Genomic DNA, 19250 nt, shown 5'->3' on the forward strand with positions numbered 1-19250 from the left:
GACCCACCTTTATTGCTGCTGCCTGGTGGGCTGGTGGGGAGGGAGGTGGGAGCACCGTTGGGTAAACTTCTGGGCTCATGGGAAGGTGGGTGGGAGCCAGGTATAACTAATACCTCCCTTGAGTCAGGAGGACCTGCCAAATGCCACGCCCAGCATTCAGTTTACACATGCGGTTCCTGAACTCTTCCAGGGTAGCTCACAGTTCCTGTAAGAGCAAGAAACAGGTTAAGTGACTTGCCCACAGTCACGCAGCTAGTTAGAGTCCGTCAGCCCTCCAATCCATTCTCACCAGGTCTAGCACTTCTAGCTCCAGGGGGACCCGCGGTGCTCAGGCACAAGTGCGAGTGACCTGACTTTGTTTCCTGTCTGCGTCTGCACTCTGGGCCCTCTTAGATGCTGCGGCCCCCGCTTGCAGCAGCCGCATAAATTATTTAGCACCAGCCCGGTAATGCTCTGACCTCATCCCCCTAGGGCTCAGGGCGGGGCTCTGACCTCGGTCTCCTTGAGGAAAGGCTGCTGAAGGGCGGAGGCTGAGACGTGGGTCCCTGTGGGATGTGGGTGACCGAGGGGACATCAGTACCCTCAGGGAAGTGGGTGGGGGCCAGAGCCCAACTGCCCTTGTAGCCGGAGGCAACTCTGCAGAGGGGAGAACGCACCCCAGGAATCAGATGGCCACGCGTTCGGATCCAGGCTCAGGCTTACTAACTTTGTGACTCTGGGCAGCCCTCTTGACTCTCCCTCAGTTTCCTCATCTGTAAAATGGAAGAGCTAACACTCTGAGTTCGTATTTAGTGCTGAGCTTTTCAAGGTCACTCCGTGGAAGTGAGTGCCAAGGATACGCATCCAGGAGCTAGCTGCCGCCTGTCTCCTGCCCAGGCAGGCTGCCCTCCAGGCCACAGTTCACCACCTTCTGCCCTCTGGAGGTGCCACATCTTCTCTTTCCTCTGCTGTCCTCACGGGTGCCCAATGGGCGGGACAGCAGGTTGCTGGGATTGGAGGGAGACCCCAAGGAGAGGGACAGACCCTTGGCAGAACGCTGACCGGCAGGGGTCGGCAGCCAAGGTGTTAAGAGGGTCACCTGGGCACAAGAATTCAAGAAGAGCTAAGGCTGAACTGCTTTCAGTCCGTAAGCAAATGCTTACTAAGCCCCTACTCCGGGGACCTAGCAAGAGCGGATCCCTGCCCGCTGGGGTCTCACAGCCTAACTCCTTCCCCAGGTCAGACCCAGGGGCTGAAGTGGACGCGGTGATGGTGGGTTCCATCCCGGATCCAAGCTGGCACACTTCCGCCGGGCCCCTCCCGCCCGCGTCCCTCCGAGTGGCCCTTCTGCTGTCAACAGGGCTCCTCGGGTGCGACCCGGTTCTTACTAACTCCCGGACTTTGGGCAGCTTCCCTCACCCTGCCCGGGTTTCCTCATTTGTAAAATAGACCCCAGCCTCCAGCTCTGCCTAAGCCCTGCATCTGGGGCCCCCAGCAGTTGATTGAGAGGGGCCCCGAAACCATAGGGCTGTGCTGAGGGTGACCCCAGGGGCCTCGGCTCCGGGTCTGGAGGAGAGCAGGGCGGACGCGGGGCCACCGCGCCCTGGCGGTGCCTGGAGCAGAGGCACTGGGGGCGGGGGGCCGAGGGGCGGGGACAGGGGGTGGCGAATCCCAGGCAGCTCTCTGCTCCTTGCCCCGCCTCTCCGGCCCTGCCCTGAGGAGGGGGGCGGGGGGGAGCGGGCCCCCGAACGCCGCAGACGCCCCACTGTCTCCCACGCACCTGGGATGGCAGGAGGTGGGGCTGAGGACCGAGCCCCGGGCGTCCCGACGTCACTCTCCAGCGAGGACCCGCCCCCCAGCCCCCAGCCAACCTGGGTCCGCCTGCTGCTCCCCACCCCCGGCCCCGCCCCCGACACCCCTGCAACCTGATCCCCGCCGCCGGGGCAGCCGGCCCGGACCGGTTGTCTCCACTTGTATAGCCGTCTGGGCTGCGGCCTGCCCGGGGCCGCCGAGTCCTGGCCCTTCTCCGCCTTCAGGGCCCGGCCCGGCCAAGACCCGGTCCTTCCACTCAGCTTCCCCTCTAGGGACCTTTTTTCCGCCCCCTCCCAGGCTGCGAGCCCCTGACCCGGGCCGATTCCTGCAGCGTTCATCCTTGTATCTCTGGGCCCAGCACAGAGCGGGGGCCAGGGAAGCGGGTCCCTGTTCCCTTGAGAAGAAATCCCCTCTGGGAGGCTCGCTGAGCTCATGAAGCTTGGATGGGTGGGGGTGATGGGGCCCGGGGAGCCCCACTGCCTCCTGCCTGCCTTGCCTCTAGGGCGGGATTCCTCAGACTGGCGCTCCTGACGTTTGGACCCAGACCATTCTCCGTGGTGTGGGCCGTCCTATGCAGTGTAGGGCACTGCGCAGCGTCTCTGGCCTCCACCTTCTAGATGCCAGTAGCGCCGCCACCATCCCCCTAGCTGCGACAGCCAAAAATGTCTCCGAACATTGCCCGGTGGCCCCTGGGGGCAAACTCCTGGATTGAGAACCACTCCTGGGGGTATTGCCGTGGGCGTCCAGCCGAGGCACACAGGGCGCTGGGTCTGGGTCTGGAGCTGGAGGCACAACCCCCTTCCCCACTCCGCTCCAAGTCCAGGACTCTGACTCTGACGGGCTTCCCCTCCCCGAGCTGGTTTGCAGGAGCCTCAGGCCAGCCTGGAGACTATGACCCCTCAGCCTGACGACATTCAGGCAGCATGTGACCAGCCAGCTCCCCTCACTGTGCAAACCCCTTCTCAGCTCCTCCCCCAGGTGGGTACTAAGCAGGGCCCTGGGGCCGGGGATGCGGGAGACTCAGATGTTTCTGTCACCAACAGTCAGTGTAGTTGGGGCACCAGAAGGGCAGCCTCCGGTTCACACAGAGGAGCTGGGGGAGGGGCCTTGGTGGGCTGAGGCCACCCACTGAGCCCGGGGGCTGTCAGGATGGAGGGTCAAGGGAGCATCTCCATCAGCGGGGGCTTAGCTGTGGACCCCAATCCTTGGGGCCAACCAGACGTGGCAGGGCTCAGCCTCTGTTCTCTTTCCATAGGGGAGGCAAAAAATAAGGCAGCCTCTTACACACGAGCGTGCACACACACACGCATACACGTCACACATACACAGACGTACACACCTGGAGGTAGAGGGCAGGGGAATGGGGTTTTTGGAGCACAAAAAACTATAGGTCCCGGCTGGGGAAGATTCAGTTTGGCCCCTGAACCAGGCCCGCTTGGGGCTGGCCCTCACAGCCAGGTCGGGGGTAGAGAGAGGGTGGGGTACCCGCCCCTCCGGATGCAAAGCAGAATTTTCAAAAGGATCCAATCCCAGCGGGAAGTGGGGAGGTTTTACTAGTCCCTTCTTTCCCCATATTCATATTTTCCAGTATCTGCATAAAGAGACAAAAGACATCATAACAGGTTAAAGAGGAGGGGACGGGTCCCCAGGACCAGGCAGATGGGGGACAAGATTTTTCACAGTCTCCCACCCCCACCTTTCCCTCCTTGCTTCCTTCCTCTCATTCCTTCCTTCTCCACAAAAACAAATGACATATCTTTGGGACCTCCCTGGCGGTCCAGTGGTTAAGGCTCCACCCTTCCAGTGTAGGGGACTCGGGTCCGATCCCTGGTCAGGAAATTAAGATCCCACGTGCCTTGCAGTTCAGCTTAAAAAACAAAAAAAATACGTATTTAAAAACAACTGATCTGAAAGAAAGAAAAGGTGCCCATAAAGTGAACTCACCCTGTAGCAGCCCCCTTCCCACGGGCCTGTGTGGTCACTGCCCTGCCCTTTGCAGAGGCCGGACGCAGCGTTCCTCGGCCACACCTCTCACTCCTCGTCCTCTAAGAAAGACAGGCAGCTCTCACCCCGCCAAGTCTGTCCAGTGCCTTCTCCCCTGGGGAGGTTTTTGAGGTGCCTGAGGATGGGGGCCTGGAGAAAGCAGAGTGTGTTCATTGCATGTAGGGGCATGGGAATCCCACACCCACCCTACCCCTACCTTGCTAAATAATTGCAATTCTGAGGACTCTGAATGAGATATTCAGGCCGCAGGTTGGCATGCTCCTGCAGTTTTCAGTTTTTCTGCATGTAGCTCATCCTTATAAAGCATGCCATGTCCCGCAGGGCAGACAGTTCAGACCTGGGAATAACATTTGGCTCGTTCATTTCATTCATTCTTTACTTCTTCATCAATATTTATTAAAGGCTGTTCCCTACCATGATGCTCACTGACATCAGTTTCCACACTGAACTCTGTCGGGCACACAATTTTCCTCGCGCCGCAAATCTGTGACCTCCATCTCTGCGTGTCACTTCAGCCACATGTCAGCTGTCTCTGGGAGTTACCACCCACCGTCTGTGTGATTTCTACAGCTACCTTACCGTATCGCGGAGGTGCTGCTATACCCTTGGGCTGCAAGGACAGAGTCACCCATAAGTGTGCGTGTGTCTGAGTACCTGTGTTGGGGGTGAGGGCTGACCTGGAAGAGCTTGTCAGATTAGAAAGTGGAGCCCATGACCCCTGGGCAGGGGTAAGTGAGTCTCTCCCTCGGTCAGAATCACAAAGGCCACCAGGGGAGTTTGTGAGTCATCAGAAGGTCCATTCTCCATGGGGACCAATGAGTAGAGAATCTGGTATATTCATTTGCTACTTTGCCATCTGCCAAGGTACCACAGACTGGGAAACTTAAACGACAGAAGTGCATCATCTCACGTTTCTGGAGGCTGGAAGTCCAAACTCAAGGTGTCGGCAGGGCTGGTTCCTTCTGAATCTGTGAGGGAAGGGTCTGTTCCAGGCTCTCTCCTTGGCGGGCGGATGGCCATCTTCTCCCTGTGTCTCTTCACATCATTTCCTCTGTGCATGTCTATGAGTCCAAATGTCCCCTTTTCATAAGAACTCCTGTCATACTGGATTGGGGATCACCCTCGTGACTTCATATTAACTTGATTACTCCTATAAAGACCCTCTCTCCAAATCATTCTCATTGTGAGGTACTAGGACTTCCCCATATGAATCTGGGTAGGGGGGATGAAACTCTCCCATAACCCCTGGGCTAGTCTTGGGCAAGGTTGAGGTGAGTGGGCAGTCCCCTGGGGTGGCCCCAGGAAAGGACCGCCTTGAGAAGTGCAGTCTTGCAGGCATGGCTGTGGTTGTGTGTCAAGCAGCCCCGTGCAGGCGTCGTTTGATTCTCTCTGGGATGCGATACCCCTGCACGGGGGCTGAGACTCCCTGGCACCACGAGGCTGAGATTTTTTTTCCTCCTCCAGGAAAGCAGGTGGCATTAATAAATAAACGGAGACAATTATCTCCCTTGTCCATAAGCCAAGAATGTTGACCTCCTTGTGCCCCTTCCCAGATAAGGGCTGCAGATCTGGGTCAAGGGAGGACCGGCACTGAGCAACCCCACATGTAAAGTCCCTCTGTTTAGAAAGCATGCCTCCTTGTCTTTCATGTGTCAATAAAAGGATAGGGAAGGAGCTGCCCCTGCCCCGCAGCATCCCAAGTGAGGTGAGAGAGCTGTGATTGGCTATCATAGTGAGCCCACAGTTGCCCCAGAGGAAAGCCAGAAAAGCCATGGGCATCTCCCCATCTTGGGTCCAGAGCACCACCATAAGTGTCCCAGGAGTGAGCTCCGCCCACCAGCTCTGATCCCCAAGGCCACCTGGGCAGGTGGTTAAAGAATCCATCTTCCAAGGAACAGAAGCTGCAGGTAACACCCGAACACAGTGGTGTATTCCAATTGGAGGGCACAAAGGACCACAGTCCTCTTGGCCAGTTTCGGACTCACTGAGATTACAAAGGAAGTTCGGCCTTGCCCAGTAGGAGGGAAAGCCCCTACCCTGGCATTCCCGGGGTGCAAGGCGCTGAGGAAGGGTCTTTTCAGATGGCCATCCTGCCCCTGCTGTCCTAGTGGTGACCAGGGGAAAGTTTTCTGGCCACCCTTGGACGGGGCAGCAGGGAAGGGGGACTCCAGGGACAGAGTCAGGACCTCCTGGAGGAATCTTGTTTAGTTTGATGCTGACCTTGGAAGTTCCAGGTTTTATCTTTCTAAAGATCGTTCTTTACAAACTCTTTCCTCTTCCAAGTTTCAAATCCTGAAATCCTTTCCGCTGCCATAACCTCTTTACCCTCCACCTTCCCTCCCACCCTTTCCTTGGACTTACTTCCCCTCACTGGGGTTCCCCATCTCCCAGCCCCCTCCTTCCTCCAAATCCACCAGGACCCAGTCTTCCAAGCGCCCCTGGGCGAGCTCATCCTGGCAGTACAGTCTGTAAATGAGGATGCTGCTGGTCACAACCTCACCAGTGACCAAAATGTGGTCTGAGCCACCTTACCCTGCCCCTGTTAGTCTAATCTTTTTTTTTTTTTTTAATTTATTTTTGGCTGTGTTGGGTCTTCGTTGCTGCACGCGGGCTTTCTCTTGTTGCGCTGAGCGGGGGCTACTCTTCGTTGCGGCGCGCGGGCTTCTTATTGCGGTGGCTTCTCTTGTCACGGAACACAGGCTTTAGCTGCGCGGGCTTCAGTAGTTGTGGCACTCAGGCTCAGTAGTTGTGGCTCTCGGGGTCTAGAGCTCAGGCTCAGTAGTTACAGCACACGGGCTTAGTTGCTCCGCGGCATGTGGGATCTTCCCGGACCAGGGCTCGAACCCGTGTCCCCTGCACTGGCAGGCGGATTCTTAACCCCTGCGCCACCAGGGAAGTCCTGTTAGTCTAATCTTAACACAGCTTTGGGAGAATCTGGGTCACCGCAGGCACAGTTATCTTTCTGTTGCTTGTGCAACGCTTTAACAAATATTTCTGATGCTCAGGGATGCAGAGGCATGTGAGTGCGGTGGCATTAAACTCTACTAGGACTCTAGGGCCCTCCGTCACTCACCCTAATGCCCCAGACCTCTGGGAACCCAATGGGAATCCTGACACTGTCTGGGGAATGCTGGGGAGCTGCTGATCTCCATTCCCCTGTGCAGGTACCAGAGAGCTCTTTAAGCCACTCCCACTGATTTCATTTCATTCAATAAGTATCTATTGAGTTGGTCACCATGTGTAAGGCACAGTCCTATCCTGTCCTATCCTCTCTGCCACCTCTGAGCACAAGTAGAGTCCCAGGTATCCCACGAATCCTGCACAGTAATTTCCTAAACTTATCTGATTGTAGGCATCTTCTGGGGGGTCTTGTGAAAAATGAAAGATTCAGGAATTCCCTGGCGGTGCAGTGGTTAGGACTTGGTGTTTTCACTGCTGTGGCCCGGGTTCAATCCCTGATTGGGGAACTAAGATACCACAAGCCGTGGTGAGGCCAAAAAAACACCCCAAAATAAAAAAGACAGATTCCCAGTCCCCAGCCCTGGAGAACCCTGACGCGGGAGGTCTGAGGCGGGCCCGGGATCTGTGTTCACAGCCAGCTGGGAACAGGACAAACATCCTTCTGGAATTTTCAAGGGCTCTGTCCATCCACGTCCCAGAATATCTCCAGGAGGGCAGAGATCCAGTGGGACTGAGAAGGAGGGTGCGGGGCCCTGGGCCGCCTGTCTGTGCTGATCGCTGTGTCTGATCTGTGACCCCTCCTCCACGCAGGCCACTTGGATTTCTGCCTTGACCTCAGAATCACTTCTACCTTTTAAGGGTAATCTTTTGTGTTTTCCTGTCTTTGTTTCCGTGTTTCCCCCTGAACCACAAACTCCTGGAAAGGAGAATTGTTGTATTTTTATCTTCATGTTCCCGTCTTTGGGCCCAGTTCTTGGTACAGCCCAGATCTCCATTAAATATTTGTCAAATAAATGAATAAATGGTGCCTGTGCATAGAGTGGCCCCTGGTGGAGCCAGAGAGTATGGCAGGATCTTGGATCTTGGCTGGAACAGTCGACCTGGAGGGACGTGTCCTGGCCCTCGGGTTCAGGGCAGCCCGTCCAAGTGTGACGTCACGTGGGGCTGGGGTAGAGGTAGGGGTCCATGGACAAAGTCTGAGGGGAAGGGGTGGGCTGTGCCTTTGAAAGATGTGGCTTTCCTAGGATAGGCAGGGCTGGCCAGACAGTGAGACCCAGAGTCTACACTCTTAATCACTCTCAGCGTCCATCTATCCATCTATCCATCCATCCATCCATCCATCCATTCATTTTCAGAGCCACCTTTATGGATCTGACCCTGTGGAAGGACTGGGGATGGGGCACCAAATCCCCCAGTCACGTCAAGTCCCCCCGTTTGAGCCCTCTCCTTCTCGGGAGAGTTTTGGTGGTCTAGGGGTTAGAGAGTGGCTCCCTGAATTGAGTTCCCCAGCAGACTTCTGTGCTTCCTCCACCTGCTCCTGGATGTGTCCAGGGTTTGTCTGAAACCTCTTTTCTCCCCCTGCAGCATTCTCTCTCCTCCCTCTCCCTCAGAGCATGACGCCATGCCAGGGCTCCACCCAGACCCACTGAGTGTGAATCTCCAGGTGCAGTTGGGTAGGGAAAAGGGGGAGGGAGATGGAGGAAGGGCTTAGGCAAGGATGTTTTAAGAAAGCTCCCCAAGGGACTTGCCTGGTGGCGCAGTGGTTCACAATCCGCCTGCCAATGCAGGGGACATGGGTTCGAGCCCTGGTCCGGGAAGATCTCACATGCTTTGGAGCAAGTAAGCCCATGCTCCACAACTACTGAGCTCTCATGACACAACTACCGAAGTCCGCGCACCTAGAGCCTGTGCTCTGCAACAAGAGAAGCCACTGTGATGAGAAACCCACACACCGCAAAGAAGAGTAGCCCCCGCTCGCCACAACTAGAGAAAGCCCGCGCCGCGCACAGCAACGAAGACCCAACGCAGCCAAAAATAAATAAATTGGTTAATTTTTTTAAAAAAAGCTTGAGGTATAATTGACATAGAACATTATAAAAAAATTAAAAAAATCTCCCCGAGAGATTCTAATATGCATCCAGGGTTAAGACCCCTGCCAGCTTCTGTGTAGACAAATGTGGTGAGCGGAATTGGGAAGCCGTACCAGGATTATGCCTCTTCTGCTTCACCCCACCAGGCCCCCGCAGTGCTGTGCTATGTCTCCTACCCTCTCCCCCACGTACATACAAACATGCACTCTGCCCATGACAAGAGCTGAGCCTCCTGTTATCTAGACCTGGAAACCTCAGCGGCGTTTAAGCTTTCATCCTTGAGTCCCTGTGGCCAGAATACATCCTCAGAAAGGGCTTCCTGTCAGCAGGGAGCCTTGGGGTGGTGCAGCCCTGAACCCACATCCTTGCAGTGGAGGACATTACCGGCAGGGGAGGGCAGGGGTGTGTGAGACCCACTTCCCTGTCTCTGCTTCCCAACCGGAGGTGAGGCTGCTCCTCCCCCACACCTGCAGCCTCAGCCCCACCCCTCCTCTAGAACAGTCCAAAGGAGGCAGGAATTGGATCAACAGTGTGCCCACATTAATGGGGCAGCTGGACCGTCCCAGGCTGGCCTGAGAGCTGGTGGTCTAGTTGGGCATCTGAGCCCCTCCTGGTCTCACTGGCTGCGAACCAGGAGCCCGAGAGACCCCGGAGCCTGAGCTCTGGCATCTGCCAACCCTCCTGGCCTGCGAGCTGGGCACCGCCCCGTTTCCTTCTCCATCCCTTCCACCCCTTCTGCTTTCATCCCCTCCTTCTCCACCACGGAGGGCCAGCCTGCCTCTCTGAAGGCCCTACATCTTCTTTCTAAGGGACTGGAGCCTTCCTCTTGTTCCTGGTCTACTGGCTGGGGGATCTGGAAGGATCAGTGCCACACACCTGGATACCCGGACAGAAGCCTCTCTACTTCCTGACTTGCAGAGACGGGAACAAAGTTACCTGCCCCAGAAAGCCGGCAGTTCTGGCAATCACCGACAGATGGCGACAGGGGCTGCCCATGGCTGGCCAGTTGCGTCTTTGCCGAGGTTCTAAGGAAAGCAACTTCTCTAGTCCCTGCTGCACTGCTTCTTGGCTGACTGACTGGTATTCCCTGGTTCTGGCCACCTTGGGAATTAGGACCAGGCCTGTTGGACCTCCAGCACTGCCCCATAACCTGCCTGTTCCAAGGCTAGGTTTGGTCATCTGGTCCACCCCAGTTCCACTGCCCCTACTCACTCCCCTCCCCGTCACCCTGAGTCTCCGGGGGCCCTCGTGTGTCCCCTTGGGGCCAACCAGAGATGGGACAGACAAGCAGAGATGGAGCCAGGTGGGCAGACAGGAGTTGAACCACAGAAGGCACTGGAATTCAGAGTGTGATGGAGCGGGTAGGCATGGTTTGGGCGCACGGAGGGTGGAGGCCCGGCCAAGGCAGTAAGTAGATCTTGCCTGCAGCTCTATGGACAAACAGCAACCACACCCCCGCACTTAATTCCTCGCTCCCCAGGGAGAGCGAGGTACGGACACTCATCCCCTCTGTTGAAAGTTTTTTGATGACTTCATCTCTGGCACCTTGACAGCCTCTCCTGTTCCCTTTCAGTTTTGCAGGAAGGAGGCAATCAGCTCTTTGATGTTGAAGCATTTGATCAGGAAGTGGGGGAGGGGCAGATGGGGGGGGAAACCCAAGGAGAAAGGCAGGCCGGGGTCAAGACGATGGATGGGGTCGGGGTGGGGTAGAGAGAGGGCCTTCTGGTTCCCTTCACAACGGGCTTCAACTTTGCTTTTTAAAAATTTAGGTATAACTTACCTTCCATCAAGTTTACTCCTTTTAAATGTATAATTCAATAATTTCTAGTCCATTTACAGAGTTATACAACCATTACCAGAACCCAATTTCAGAACATTTCCTCAAACTTAATATTGACATTAGTTTCAGTGAATTTCTCCTTAAAGGCCCAGAATTTATGGGACTTCCCCTTCTGGGAAGGAGAGAAGGTACCTTTCTCATAACTTGACACCAGGGTCCCGTGACCAGCCCACACCATGAATTAATATTTTTATAAATCTTGCAGCTGTCTAAAGAATAGTCCAATTTCTTGCTCTGTGTGTGTGTGTGTGTGTGTGTGTTGCATATCAAAAGCCTTGATGTGTTAAATGCTGTAATTTTCATTAATCCTTTTTTGGAATCTCTTCTTTGGGTAAAGTACTAAGAGACTCAGAAAACAGAAGTGGGCTAGACCTCTCGGGTCTCAGGGCAGCACAGGAAAACAGAACGATGAAGGGAACACACAGGACTCGGGGCAAGGTGAATCAGCACTTCTGGCTCTCTCTTTCCTAACAGGCAGCACGTATAATACTCGACCTGCTGCCTGGGAACACGAATGCAGAGACGGGCTTTTCTATAGTTAGTGCTCCCCTATAATGAAGTGCTGTTAACGCTTGGCCTGCCTGCAGTGGTCCTTTGAAACACACACATTCTACCAGCTTCTGGAAATGTCTGCGAGAAGGTCACTGTGGTGTGAGACAGATGAGCAGTGGGGTCAGGATGGTTACAAGGGTGCTGAGGGTGGGGAGGAAGCTTCTGACCTTCCTGAGGCCTTGGGAGCTGGGGTCATCTTCCGCGTGAAACTCACACGTTCAAGCCCAAGGCCAAGCGTGCCCCTCAAGGTCAAATATTAGAAGTTTTTTAATGGACCACCTGCTGTTTCAAGACCCCCTACTCTTCCTCAGCACAGGGGCAAGGGCCGCCAGGGACAGTTTTGTCTTTGCCTGGGGCAGCCCTTGGGAAGAAGGAGGAAGCAGAAGGTGGTGGTAGCGATGGGGAGGGAGGAGGGGGATGGGTACTCCCTGGCAAGGTCATCAGTTTGGTTCCCGTGGCCTCATCATCCTGTTCACCATTGTGCTCCTGGGTCAGCAGTTTGGGTAGCTTCCACTGCCTTCTCGAAGCCATTCTTTCCCTGTCCTGCCCTGCCCTGTGCAGTCACCACCCTTTGAGTCATGGGTCATGGTCTGGTGGACAGAAGTTTGGGGATTACTATGGACAGACGTGGGTTCTTACAAGTAAGTTATCTCATCTTTCTGGGTTGTGAGGAGTAGAAGTGAACACATGTGCATGACGTGTGTTGAGGAAACAGGAGAGTAAGTGATGGACCAGCCCGTTCACGTCTCTGATCTCATTTTATGCCTCCCGTGAAGGGGGCAGGGCGAGGAGTAGTGTTCCCATTTCACAGAAGGGGAAACTGACTGAACAGGGATACCCAAAAAGCCAGAATGCAGCTCAGGGCCAGGACACAAAGGCTGGACCCTCCCCACTGTCCTGTCCCCATTGTCACAGTCAGGGGTCCCCCAGAGGCCGGCTCCCCTCACCCACCCCACACTTTCAGTCCTGCTCCCTGGGGAGATCTCAGATTATTACCTGTGATTCAGCAGAGACGCTGGAAGCCAGTGCTGAGAGAAGGCTGCCCCCTTAGACCCCTGTCCCTCTGTGCATCCCTGGGCAGCTGGGAGGGGGCTGTTTGTCCATGGCGCTGCTGGTGCTTTTCCTTCCAGGTGTGCAGACCACTGGCCTCTGCTTGAACCTAGTTTGAGAGGTGACTTAGGTGAAGTGCACGTCTTACATGCTCGGTTGGATGGATTTAACACGCTCGCACCATTTTAAGTTCTATCCCTTTCTTCTCCCTGGGGGTGGAGTTTGGCAAGAGGATGAGAGAGAGACCTCGGTGCCCTGGCCTTCTCTGGATTGATCTCCAGTCCGGTTTCCCTTCCCCAGGACGTGCGGTGGGCATGTGAGCATGGGGCGATGGGGAGCCCGTGTGGTCCCTGCTTTCGTGAGGTCTCACGGTCTTTCCATGAAAAGGAGGGCACGCGGTGACACCTGGGCATAGGTGATCAAATACAGAAGGAGGCATTGCAGGGCACAGAGGTGAAGGAGGGGGCTCAGAGAGGCCAGAGGAAGGAGGGGGTCTTCTGAGAAGATGGCTGAGTATGGCTGTGAAAGGGTGAGTGGCAGGCATGGCGGAGGCTGAGGATGAAGGAATGGCCTTGGGGAGCCGTCCACGCCCCTGCCGCTGTGGGTGCCCCATCCCTGTGATGACCCTGAGGACCTCATGACCATCTCTTCTGCAGCGGAGCCGGGGGCAGCCCCAGGGGGACGCCACCCCACCCCGACCACGGCTGCCCGGTGAGCTCCGCAGGTCCCCGGTGCACCGGCTCTCGACCCCGGCTCCTCCTCGAGGGTGGAGACATTCTCTCCAGGTCCAGGTACCTGCGAGGAAGGACAGGGTCTGTGTAGAGCAGGGGCTCTGTGGACAGGAAACCTGGAGGATCCCTCCAAGGGGGGATCAGTGAGGGGTCTCAGGCCCCTGGCTGGCACTGCCAGCCCTCTGCTCACCCACAGCTTCCTCTTCCTCTCCGTCTCAACCACTGCACGTCCAGACCCAAGCAGAACAGCATGGTACGGCCGTCACGCTGGCTGTGGATGGTAGCCCTGGGACTGTGGGATGCCCCGGAACATGGGCTGCTCAAGCCACTTTGGCCCCCAGAGGGTCAGGCCACGCTGGGGTAGTTTCCCTAGAGAAGGGCAGGAGGGCGAGGCGTGGGCGGTCCCGGGGAGCCCCCCAGAGAGGCAGGCCAGGCCAGACGGGAGCTTCGGGGTCAGGCCACAGACGCCGGACTCACCCAGGCTGTGGCGGAAGGGAAACTAGATGCCCCCAATCCTCCATCCGTCCCTCCCCGCTGCCCCGCCCCTGACTGCTTCTCATTTGGAGTCCATACCTTTGCCCTATGCATCTTGCAGTGATGAAACTCCGAGCGGGTGTGTTCCACCACCATGCAAGCACTTGGAGAGTAGCAGGTGCTCAGCGGACACGGCGGGCCCCTCCCGCCATCGCCCACTAGCCCAGCTGTCAGGCTCCCCTTCTCACCACCAGCCACAGGCACCCGCTTCATCCTGCTTCTCAGCCCAGCCTCTTGGCCACAGTCGACCCACTGCAGCGGGTAAGACATTGTGGGTGAGACACTCCCTCCCTGAAGCCTCCCTGGCTTTCCTTCAAGCTCAGGAGGAAGAAGAGGCAGAGCTGACGGGGAGCTGCTGACCTTCCTGGGGCGGTGGCTCTTAGATTGTGCTGCTGCGCGAGGGAGGTTCCGCTGAGCAGCCCCACCCCTCAATCTTTTCTGGCGCCTCCTTACCGTTCTCGGGGCTCAATGCTGCTGCCGCCAGTCTGCCCAGGGAGTCCCCATCCATCACCACGTCACCCTTGCCCGCTGTTCTCTGAGCATGTTCATCCACACGGGGAACAGGACCCCAAGCTTGGTGAGAGGCTCTGTGGTTGCAGGGCCTCCCTCCCCCCACCCCGAGAAAGAGGGTTCAAGCCCGCAGCTGGCAGGTTTCATCTTCCCCCACCTCGTGTGCACTAATGGTCACCAGGGAGCAGTGCGGCAAGTGCCACTTTCTTAATTTTCTGATGTCATGCGGTAAATTTACATTTACATCTGTTTCTTGCTGGGGCTCGTGGACAGGTTAGGGCGACCAGGAGGCTGTGGCGGGGATCAATTCCTCTGGCCCTTTCCTCTTTGCCGTAGTTCAAGTGTTTCTCTATCTTTTCTTTCTAAAGACAAGTGCACCCCGTGGACTCTTTGTAAAGCATATGTCTCCCTAACAAATCCTATTTTCCTATCGCCTTTCATTGGAGGACAGACTTATTCCGTCGGGAAAAAAACCTGGCTTGAGGATACCATTACCCCATATTCAGGTATTTTTATAATTATGATACTATTTACTCCCTCAAATTAGCTATTATTATTATTTTTAAAAATAAATTTATTTATTTCATTTATTTATTTTTGGCTGCACTGGGTCTTCGTTGCTGCACGCAGGCTTTCTCTAGCTGCAGCGAGCCGGGGCTACTCTTCGTTGCGGTGTGCGGGCTTCTCATTGCAGTGGCTTTTCTTGTTGCGGAGCACGGGCTCTAGGCGCATGGGCTTCAGTAGTTGTGGCTCACAGATTCTAGAGCGCAGGCTCAGTAGTTGTGGCGAATGGGCTTAGTTGCTCCGCGGCATGTGGGATCTTCCCTGACCAGGGCTCGAACCCGTGTCCCTGCATTGGCAGGCGGATTCTTAACCACTGCGCCACCAGGGAAGCCCCTAGCTATTATTATTAACATTTTACAGGAGTCACAGGTTTTGGTCAAGGTCACTCCAGCGGTACGTGGACAAGCCACAGCCTAGCTTCCTGCTTCTTCTCAGTCCGGTGCATCTGCCCCTTAACCTTGACATTCAAGACCTTGGCAATGACTTTGGTGGTTGAACTGAAAGATATACATTTCTGGAAACTTTAGAGCCAGAGCAGGAAGGGAAGGGCATTCTAGGGACTCCGGACTGCGGCATTCGGAGTTGCTATCTGCAAGCCCTCAGGTGACACATTAGCCCTCCTCACGCGTTAGGACTAGTTTCCTACGCTCGTGTGGCCATTCTGTGCGAGCTGGGGGCACTTGTCACGAGGAATATGTGTGTGTATATTTAGAGCCTGAGATCCCCGAAGGAGGGGTTCCTGCAGGCTTGCTGAGACCTGCTCTGTACTCAGCCCTGAGCTGGGTCCAGTGGGAACTGCATGGGAAGGAAGGTCACAGCCCTAGTACCTTCAGGCCAAGTGGAGGACATGTGTCCAAGACGAGCAATCATTCAGGGACTCTGGGGTCATCGTGCCAACTTGGAGATCCAGGCCTTGAGCCGGGGGTGTTCCTGGAAGTGCTGGTCCCCAGGGCAGTCGCTCTGTGGGTGCTGTCCAGGGCCCTTGCTCCTCCCCCAGGGCGCTCACCCTGACCACCCCGACTACGGGGAAACTGAGGGAGTTACTGGCTGGATTAGGAGGGACCTTGACACTGTGGTTTGGGGGGTGGGAGGGAAGAGGAGGTGAGCTGTGGGACTGGGGAGGGTCTCCTTACTGGAAATACGTACAGAACCTGTAACACGGCCGGGGTGTCTCAGGCCCCGGCGGTCGCCTTGCTCCCTCAGCGAAGACCTCCATCTTTTCAGAGCTCCGGGAACAGAACTGAAAAGAAGCTGAACGAGGAAGCAGCGAAGCACGAAGAAAAGCGGAAGTGGGAGCCTGGAGGCCTGACACTCCTCCTCGAGGGGGGACTGAAGCCTTGGGGCCAGCTGTGGCCTGGCGCTGTTGCACACGACATCTGTGCTGGAGAGATGGCCTGGTGGTCCCAGGCCACGTGGCTGACCCCGGCTCTGCTGCTTCTCTGGGTCCCAGGTGAGGGGCTGCAGTGGGGTGGGAGGCGGGCAGCGGGAGGAGGGAGGGTGCGAGGGCGAGAGCTGCAGGAGAGGGGTCAGGAGACTCAGGATGGGACGCCCTCTGTCCACCACATAAGACACGGAGGGGTAGGGCTGAGGGTCTGTCTCCCCTTCTGCAACCATCTGGCCTTAGATGAGCCACAGTGGGGCAAAGATGTGGGCCCGGAGGAGGGGCTTTGCAGGAGGTTTGGGGATGAATTATTACACACCAGAGTGAGTGGCAGAGTAACCACCAAGCGCACCCAGGGACGTGTTTATTGTCAGGAGGCGCCCTGTGGTTCACGGGTCCCAGGGGGTGGAGGAAGTTTGGGGACCGGGCAGGGGCAGGCCTTGGTCTCAGGGTCATGGAGGTGAATGACTGTCCAGGGCGGCTCGAGGGGCAGGAGCCTGAGGACTAGGGGGCCATGGTCTCCAAGGAAGGGAGATGGGACTCCCATCCCATGGGGAGAGTGGGGCAGAGCAGCTGTGGGACAGAAGGGAGAGGTTTGCTCCGGGCAGAAGAGGGTGTCCTTGCACTTATTCCTCTCCTAAGCCTCCAGGAGCTCTCAGGGCTCTCCTCAGGTTGCTCCTGCAGTCTTGCTAGGTTTATTCCCGGCATTTTTAATTTGGGGGTCGTTTTGCTTATAAATTGATGTTTTCTTCAATTCTATTTGCCAACTAGTTGTCGATAGGAAAGCTGTGAGTTTTTGTGTATTAATTTTGAAACTGGTCATCCTCTCACCACTCATTTTTTAAAAATATTTATTTATTTGGTTGTGCTGTGTCTTAGTTGCGGCTGGTGGGCTCCTTAGTGGCGGTCACCGGCTCCTTAGTTGCGGCACACAAACTCTTAGTTGCGACACGCAAACTCTTAGTTGCGACATACATGTGGGATCTAGTTCCCTGATCAGGGATCAAACCTGGTCCCTCTGCATTGGGAGTAGGGAGTCCTAACTTCCCCACCAGGGAAGTCCCACCACTCATTCTTCTACTGACCCTCTAGGGTGTTCACGGGATCTGCCTGCATGGAGGGTTCGCTGTTTCTCTGGTTTCCTCTCTCATTGATCACGGGCTGGTTTGGCCAGAATGATGCCCAGGAGAGAGGCGGCAGCAGTCACGCCTGCCTTGTCCCTGACTGGGCCGGTGTCCAGAGTTTCCGTTAAGTGTAAAGAAGGCATCCCCTGTGTTCTTAAAAACAGCAGCATCAGGTGTCGTTCGCCTTTCCATTATCTATAGAGATGATGACAGGCCATGCCTTATCGCGCTCCATCGATACCGCGGGGGTCTTCTGGTTTGTTTTGGTGTGTTTGTTTGTATTATTTTTACAAATTGAATGTTTGTGGCAAAACCTGCATCAAGCAAGTCTATTGGCTCCATTTTTCCAACAGCTTTTGCCCACTACGTGTCTCTGTCCCATTTTGGTAATTCTTGCAATATTTCAAACCCTCCACCAGCAAAAAAGATGACAAGTCACTGAAGGCTCAGATAATGGGGAGCATTTTTTAGCGAAGTATTTCTTAATTAAGGTATGTACATTGTTTTTTTTTTTTTTTTTTTTTTGCGATACGCGGGCCTCTCACTGCTGTGGCCTCTCACGTTGCAGAGCACAGGCTCCGGACGCGCAGGCTCAGCGGCCATGGCTCACGGGCCCAGCCGCTCCGCGGCATGTGGGATCTTCCCGGACCGGGGCACGAACCCGCGTCTCCTGCATCGGCAGGCGGACTCCCAACCACTGCGCCACCAGGGAAGCCCTGTACATGGTTTTTTTTTAAGACATAATATTATTGCACACTTACTAGACCATAGTATAGTGTAAACATAACTTTTATAAACCAAAAACTTCACGTGACTTGCTTTATCGTGATTTTCGCTTTACTACGGTGGTCTGGAACCAAACCTGCAATATTGTCTAAGTATGCCTGTAATTTTTTCTCCTTTGAACTATTCAAGCGGCGAATTATATTAAGATATTTGGCTGGATTTTAGTCTTGATGTATTATACGGACTTCATGATAAGAATTAGGGAGGTTTCCCTGTTTCTTTATCCTCTGCAAATGTCTAAATAAAATTGGGATTGTTTGGTCCTTGAAGGTTTTGAGAGAACTAACTTGTGAAACTGTCTGGGTTTCGCTCCTCTTTTTTTGGAAAGGAAAGAAAAAGGAACTTCTTATTTTCTTTCCCCCCAGCTTTACTGAGGTATAATTAACAAATAAAGCTTGTATATATTTATGGTGTATAATCACGGTGATGTTTTGATACCCATATACACTGTGAAATAATTACATCACCTCACATAGTTATCATTGGGAAAGGACCCCTTGATAACACTTACCAGTATTGGTCTACATTAAAAAAAATCTTTTCTGAGTTAATACTGGTGATTTATACTTTCCTAGAAAATCACCAGTTTTGCCCAAGTTTACAAGTGTTTTTGCAGAGACTTGAAAATTACCCCGGGCTATTTTCTTTTTAATTGTGTATGCGTGTCTTCTCCTTTTTTTTTTGATCTAGCTACTCACAATAATGTCTATTTTGTTGTTTGTTTCTCCCAAAAGAAAAATCAGCTTTTCAGTGTGTGTACTAGTTCCATGGTTTTCCTTTTCCTAATTCACTAACTTCTGCTCTGGCTTTACTCTTTTCTCCTGGGTTAGGTGCGTAGGCATGTGTTCCTCTCTCGACTTCTTGCGCTGGATGATTCACTTGTTTATCTGGGATTTAGTAGGATGAGACTTTGCACTTCTAAAGTAAAACATTAGGACAAAAAGGAGCATCCTGTTAGAAGAGATAGAGACAGATAGACAGACAGACAGAGAGGGACAGACAGGGAGAGAGAGATAATGAGAGACAGAGACAGAGACCCACAGAGAGACAGAGAAACAGACAGAGACAGAAAAAAAGAGGCAGTGAGAGAGACAGATGGAGAGAGAGAAGGACAGACAGAGAGACAGAGACACAGGGAGAGAAACAAAGAGAGACGGAGAGGTAGAGCAAAGGGAAGGTAGACCCTGGAGACAGAGGGTTGGGTACTGTGGGTGGGGGGGATGGGGTGACCCAGACCAGGGAGGGGAGCTGAAAGCCAGGCAGAGAAAGGTGACAATTTACAGTCAAGGAGAGGCAGGGAATCGAGTCTGGATGTGGGGGCCAGAGGCAGCA

The sequence above is a fragment of the Grampus griseus genome (genome assembly GCF_964374135.1).
Source record: "Grampus griseus genome assembly, chromosome: 20".
Taxonomy (NCBI): Eukaryota; Metazoa; Chordata; class Mammalia; order Artiodactyla; family Delphinidae; genus Grampus; species Grampus griseus.